Below are 8,117 nucleotides of genomic sequence, written 5' to 3'. Positions count from 1 at the left end.
GGGATTGTTCACCTTTGAGTTAACTTTTAGTATGATATAGAGAGTGATATTCTGAGACAATATACAACTGGTTTTCATTTTTTATTATTTAAGGTTTTTGAGTTATTTAGCTTTTTATTCAGCAGCTGTTCATTTTGCAATTTCAGCAGTCTGATTGCTAGGGTCTAAATTACAATAGCAACCATGCATTGATTTTAATAAGAGACTGGAATATGAATAGGAGAGGGCCTTACTGGAAAGATGAGAAATAAAAAATAGCAATAACAACACCTTTGTAGCCTTACAGAGAATTTGCATTTAAATGGGGTCAGCAATGCCCTTTTGAAAGCTGGAAAGTCAGAATAAAAATGCAATAATAATATACAATAATAATAATAATTATAAAGCTATAAAAAATAATCCCCATTTTAATCCCCAACAAATACACACTGTTGTTTATAATAAGATAGTGTTCGTTCTGCAGGATTTAGCACTACAATGTATACACAGTATTGATTCTGAAATAAGTAGCATTATTTTAAATATATCAGTAGGTGGGACTTGTGTGTTTCCAAATATTTTCCTTTGAGTGAATTCTTACAATACACAAGAGATTAGAGCAATAGCGCAGTTGCAAATGCATAACAAGCACCTAGCAAGCATTTCTAGAGTATAATTTAAATTGTGAGGCTGCTATAAAGAATTTGTACCTTTCTGAAATGTGTGAGCTTATTCTGTTTCCTTCTCAGTGGCCAATAACTATCTTATTTTATAATGGCAGATTTTATCTGGCAGTGCTTCTTTCTTCTTAGCACAGGAAGTAACTAACATCCTCATTAATGTCTCTGGAAGACCCCTGATTAATGTGACCCATTGGCAATGTAAGCCAAGCAATATTTAAATTGATTTTTCCCTCTTTTCTGTCCTTTCAGATTGTTCATATTTCCCATACTGACAATTAATAACTCAGAAGTGTCCTGGCTACTAATACCACATTGGAGCTTCTGTGCCATTTGCCTTTATACACTCATCGTGAAAGTGCTATCTGGATCCTGGCTCTTACAATATCTTGAATTCTGTAAAATGTGCTGAATTTGGGGTAGAACACATGGGGGATTACATGCAAATATTGTACCTTGCATTTGCTATGTAAGTAAGCTTTATACTCTTTATTTTCACATTGCTTTTAAATAACCCCCTCCCATACTGTACTTTAACTCTTTATTGCTATATTTAGGACAAATATTCTGACAAAAGTTTTCATGTCCTTTACTTTAATAGCCATTTACTAACCCCAATAGTTTTTATTCTGACCAGTGCCGGACCAAACCAAAGCAGCAGAGGTGATGCCCTGATGACCAGGGGTAGGGTGGTGGCTGGGGCGGGGTGTTAGGAATCAATTCAGCAAAGTCAAACTGGAGGCCCCCATACACGGGCCAAATAAAGCTGCCGACAGACCAAGGCTGCAGCTCATCGGCCATGTTGGGCAATACAATGGACTTCCCCGATCGTTATCTGTCCAAAAGTTGGCCAGATCTCGATCGGGCAGGTAAAAAAATCCCTTCTGATTGCGGCCGCATATGCATCTATGCGGTCCCGCGATCCGACCACCGTATTGGATCCATTGTGATCCAATCGTTGGGACCTAGGGCTCACAATCAGATCAGCCCGATAGCGCCCACTTCGCCAAACGAGCGGATCTCTACGTCTATGGCCACCTTAAGGGTACACAGATGAGAAGAAGTACAAGCCTAGCTTCCACCCCACTGTTGTGCCCAAGGCACGTGCCTCTTCTGCCTTCCTCTAGTTCCAGCCCTGATCCTAACCTAAAAGGAGATTTAGAAATGTTCATTTTATTTTATAGTTAAACAGAAAACTGAAGACCAGTAAGTGCATACCTCCCAACATTTTGTAAGTAAAAAGAGGGACATTTTTTTTTCGCACGTAGCGCAGTGAATTTTTTGACCACACACCTTTCTGTGGCCACACCTCCTAATTACCATGTTCATTTTACAAAATTTGGCAGGTTATGAAAGTTTGAAAATATTTCTCCTTATCTTAACTGTTTTTTTTGTGTCTGAGAATTGTTACAAAGTATCTTATTTGCACTTGTTAGCTGTTCTGTGCTCTCTGCTATAAGCCAATTAAGTTTTAAGAAAATAGGGACTTTCCAGTACAAATGAGGGACTGCAGGTTGAGCTGTCAAAAGAGGGACTGTCCTTCCGAAAAAGGGACAGTTGGGAGGTATGAAACAGTTATGACCCATATGACCCCCCCTCAAGTCACTTAGTGCCTAGTAACCAGTCAGTGGAAACCAAAAGAGCTGCAAAGCAGGACGTAGTGTTCTGGCTATTATGTTAGACATCCAGTCACTCCAGCCTTTATACATTACATTTTTGTCTAACTAACTAAATTAGAAAATTTCTTTTATTTTGCACAGCCTATTTATTATTCTATTATTTTTAAACTGAACAATTCCTTTAAGGGTTCTTAATTTGAATCTCCATACCTTAAGGCAGTGATCCTCAACCAGTAGCTCGCGAGCTAACCCCTTGGATGTTGCTCCCAGTGGCCTCAAAGCAGGTGCTTATTTTTGAATTCTTGGATTGGAGTCAACTTTTGGCTGCATAAAAACCAGGTGTACTGCCAAACAGAGCCTCTTGTAGTCTGCCAGTCCACATAGGGGCTACCAAATAGCCAATCACAGCACTTATTTGGCACCCCAGGAACGTTTTGCATGCCTGTGTTGCTCCCCAACTCTTTTTATTTTTGAATGTGGCTCACAGGTAAAAAAGGCTAGGGACCCCTGCCTTAAGGCTACTAAAAATTAAGGCTATTTAAACATTCAATAAATCCAATAGGATTGTTTCATGCAGCTGTTGATCCAGAGGAAGGCAAAAAAAAAAAAAAAACATTTGAAGCCTCTCCAATTTGCCTCAGAGGGGGAAAAATTCCTTCCTGACTCCAAAATGGCAATCGGACTAGTCCCTGGATCAACTTATGCCCTCACTTGCTAAAAAGACATCCAATCCCTTTTTAAAGCTATCTAATGTATCAGCCTGTAGGACTGGTTCAGGGAGAGAATTCTACATCTTCACAGCTCTCACTGTATTTGGGAGTGTTTATATTCCTGCTTTACCAAGGCTGTGGAAGACTATCCTGTTTGTAAGCTTCACATATAACCAATTGGCTGAAATAAAAAATATTTAGTGGTATTTATTTTCTCTGGGAATAACACAATAAACCAAAATTTTCATTTCAACCGTAGGTTGCATAAGAGTTTTTTGAAGATGCTTGGCAGGGAACTGAAAGATTTTTCCTCACAAATACCATTTGGTGCAAGGGGCAGTCCTGATTTTGACAGCTCAACCCACAGTCCCGGTTTGTTACTGAAAAAACTCTCTTTGATCTCCTGCACTGAACAGCCAGAAAAAGATAAAACTTTCTAAAACGTAATTGGCTTTTGGCAGAGAGCCCAGAATACATGACAGGTGCACGACAATACTTTTGTAACAATTTAAGATCAGTAAAGAGACAATTGTAACTATTTAAGATAAGCCGGTCTCTTGGGGGAAATGAGATTTGCAGCTTAAAGGGCAATTCGCCTTCTTTAGCAAAACTGTAATAACACCACAGAAATGTGTTTAAAATTTTATCACCTGCCAAATTGCGAAAAATAAACATGGTAAGTAGGGGGTGGGGTCAGAAAAATGGGCGTGGTCAAAAATAATGCGGCAAATGTTTTTGTCCCTCTTTCTATTTCCAAAATGTTGGATGGTATGCTGTTTGCTTTTGAATCTGAGCTGCATGATAAGGATCAATTGCAAACTCACTGAACAGTTATGTCCCATGTGCCCCCCCCTTAAAGTCACTGACTAACTCAATGTTAGAGAGCTGCAAAGCAGGAAGTAGTGTTCTGTTCTGTTCCACATAAAGTCACTCCAGACTCAATACATTACATTCTTGGCTAACTAACTATATTAGAAACATTTTTTTATTTTGCACATATTTACCCAGTTTTTATTTTTACACTGAACTGTTCCTTTAAGCATTTTTTGTATAATCCCATACCTGTACCATTCTGTGCATGCTCTAGTGCACCATTACCTACTAGTCAGTACAAAGCAGTGCCAATTCCATTGCTGACCCCCTCAATATGAATATGGAACTCTACATGGAACATGAAGTTTTGCTGCACAGCAGAAGTACACGTAGCCCTCCTACCCCAGTTACCTGAAAAAAGTATAGTTACGGTCCACCTTGAAAGATGGCAGTAGCGTTGATTCCACTGCATTTTAATTGCACCTCCTTACAGGTAATCCAGTTGTGTTAGTATGGTTGTGTGTGCTACTGGGAGCCAAATCTACAGCTCTTAGTTAAAGTATTGGAGTGTGCTCAGCAGTGGTGCTGTTAGAGACACATGTATGCTGGATACAGTTACAGTCCCTTCAGCTATGTCTTTGTCTTGGCTAAACATTGCACACTGTCCTCAAGAACTAATGCAAACTGGATTTTGGTGATAGAGCCTATTTAAGAAAACAACAGGTGGCAGGCAACAGCTTGGTATGCTTTTCAGCTTGGTCAAAATGTGGAATGTCTATGTCCCTTTAGAAACATATATCCTTTATATATCATGGCAGGGGGATGGTAAGTACACAATGAGCAAATTGTCCAGTCACACCAGCATGGATGAGGAAATGTAGTAGCTTGATGTGTCCATTTTAGATTTTAGATAATCCAAAATAAACCTTCTTAATTCCCTCAATCCTTTCTGACAATTTCCTGGCAAGGATCCGGGATGGACAGTGTCAGTAACAGTCTCAGGCCTCGTGTGTGAGAATTCACAGGAACCTCATGCAAACTGCCCAAAGCCCTTATATATCAATATACATATAAAGATTGTAGCAGATTGTAGCAGAATAATAAAAAGTTTAGAGAGCAGCACTCACATTCAAATGAGATAAAGGCCACAGTGTATTATAAAAAATAAATAGAGTTAAACATTTATCTCAAGGTATAACTTTCACAGGAACTTCGTTTTAATGCCTAACTAAAGCCTAACTAAAGAAGTAGCTAGAAATGCTGTATATCATGTTTTGGGCTTTTGTACCAGCCCAAGGCAACCACACCCCTTTAGTAAGGAAGATCTGTACCTCCAAAGATGCCTCAGAAACTCCCCATCTTCTTTTCTGCTGATTCACTGCACATGCTCTGTGCTGCTGTCACTCACTGAGCTTAGGGATCAACGCAAATATCCTGAATATATAATATGAATGTCACAATATAAGGCTTTATAATTAATACAGATAATTGCTACATATAGCACAAAAACCAGTACAATCAGCATCGGCTTATATTCAGTGGCATAACTACCGAGGGAGCAGGGGGTGCGATTGGGCCAGGGCCCGCACCCCCTCAGGGCCCCCGGCAGCTTGCGCGCCACTGACTCCGGCAACAGAAAATTGAGTACGGAGGGGGGCGGAGGCCCGGCTGCAGGTCCTGCCCCCTCTAGTTACGTTACTGCTTATATTACAGACAAACCTCATTTTCTACTTAATAATTAGTGACGACCCCTAAGCTTAGCTTCTCAACAGCTGCTCAGAGCTTGCACTTTAAGTATCTTAATTAATTTATTTTTAACACCTATGCACTTTAGGCAGTGGATCAATTGCAAATGAATTAATTGTTAATTAATGAATTGGTAGAATTAAATTGAATTAGTCTGCCCTTCTTCAATGAAAAATCAATGAATTAGCACTTTAATTTAAAAACTATAAATTCTGTAACTTAATAATGACATTTTAATGAATTGATACATCCACTATTTATATTTTTAAGATCACGTAATCATACAGTTAAGGTGTAATCACTTTCAATTATATGTATTAAGCGAGTTGATGAATTTGATTTTTAGAAATGAACCATAGGATTATTGGATAGAAGATGAGTCCATATATCTGAAAAGACACCCCAGCCATCATCTGCTTGGCCCACAATTTATTTATGACTATGAGATGTACTAAGCCAAAAGATGTACTGCCTTTGTTGGCTTTCGCTGCATGGGTGCTCTTGATGCCTGTTTGTTCTCCCCACGCATGAAGAATAAACCGCATTAACTATTTAGCTTGTAAATTTTGGGGTCCCTCCTCTGACCAAAAACACCCCATTTCAGATACAGCTTTGAAATGGTCAAATTACCTTTTATGTGACATCACTCCTACCCAGTTAACCTTGTCAAGTGTTAAATTTAATAAATGTTTTTCTTCGGAAGTCTAAAGAGCTCAACACTTTAAACTGATCCATCTTGGATATGGGAAGCTTTATCGTTCCTGTAAGGGCTTGGGTCAGTAATAGTTTTGCCCCAAAGGCAAACAGGAAAATGTGAATCTTTTCCATTACCTTTGGAGTTGTCTTCACATTACCCTAGTTTGGCAAAAATTAAGAGACTTTATCTGCTCAAAGTTTAAAATAAACTTAGTTCTATCCCCATTTTCCGGATATAATATAGTTATGGTGCTTATATTTATATTATTGTTATACACACTTGTGATGTAGGCTGCATGACTTATACATTTATTTCATCTTATCGTGCTTAAAATGATCTGTTACAATGTAAATCTTTTATGATTTGGAAAACCCAATAAAAGTGATGAAACACAAAAAAAAAAAAAAAAAAGAATCAACCACAGATTGGAGAAGGGAGGGAAAGCAGGTGCTGGCATCATCTCTCAAAAAAAAAAAGGAATGCAGTTGTTTTGAGGTGTCCAGTAACTTATGGGGGTGGGTTGGGACCAAGTTAAATGATATAGCCAGTAATAACAGAAGCTCCTGATGTTTGATGATGTTTGATGGCCTGTAGGTCAGGTGAGCCATATTTTTGGGGTAATCCTTTGAAAGGCATATTATACTTAAACCAGAGCATCACCTTAATCGTTTTGTTTGTTTTCAGTCTCTGGCAACTTTTTTGTTATAGCAGAGGGAATTCTGACTGTACATGTGCAGTCAGAGTGAAGTCTGACATTTATCAGAGTGAAGTCTGAGAACGCCACAGTCCACTAGAGTGAAATTCCACCTCTCTCCATTCTTTTCAATGGCATTTTAAAGGTGTATTTATCAAAGGGTGAACTTTCACTTTCATCCATTGATACTCATTTAAAATTGCCACAGAAATTAATGGAGAGTGGCGGAATTTCACTCTGGCGGACTGTGGCGCTCTGAGACTTCACTCTTTGATAAATACAGTATACCACTAAGTGCTTTCCTGATCCACCCAATGTTAGGAACGAACCTGTTCCACGGCCCAATGCAATCCCTCTAACATGATATTTTTTTACCACCATTCTGACCACTATTTGACCCCATTGGTTGGGATGGCCAAACTTGGCTCTATAAAAGGGCCCATACGCTGCCAAGAGCAGCAGTCAAGTGCAGTTGAGTTAGCAGCCATGTTGGCCTGTGTATAGCCAGTTTTAAAGGAGAAGAAAAGGTAGCGAGGCAGTTTATTGCCAATAGATGAGGCACAACAGTGCAAGCTAGAATGCTATATTTCTTCTGTAGAATTGTTTACCATGCCCGAGTAAACTGCTCTAGACACTCTCTGTTTGTTTAGGATGGCAGCTGCAGTATTAGCTTGGTGTGACCACTTCCTGCTTGAGTCTCTCTCCCTACTCACTTTACAGATTACAGCAGAGAAGGGAGGGCAAATTAAGCATGCTCACGTCCAGGGCAAGGAGGTTTAATCTGAAGGCAGGAAGTCTGATACAGAAGCCCATGTGTACACTTTGAGGGTTTACTGGTGTATTTAGGTGGGCCTTTCTGATAAGACTTAGTCTTAGTTTTAACCATTCCTTCTCCTTTAAGTATTCAAACTCTTCTATATATATATATATATATATATATATATATATATAATATCAAAACAGGGGGGTTGTGGGAGCACTCTAAAGGCTTTAAAGTATATATATATATATAAGTATAATAAATGCTATTGCATATGTACCCAAATAGGGGTTATTTTGTTACAAAGTTATGATCATAAAATTGATAAGCCACCATACCACGTCAAGGTAAACCCCGAATGGCGGTCCCTAACTTATTTTATATGTGCATTCTAGCATTACCTGTAATCAATGTCCATT

The sequence above is a fragment of the Xenopus laevis genome, chromosome 1L, assembly GCF_017654675.1.
Source record: "Xenopus laevis strain J_2021 chromosome 1L, Xenopus_laevis_v10.1, whole genome shotgun sequence".
NCBI lineage: Eukaryota > Metazoa > Chordata > Amphibia > Anura > Pipidae > Xenopus > Xenopus laevis.
Note: the sequence above shows the minus strand (reverse complement) of the source record.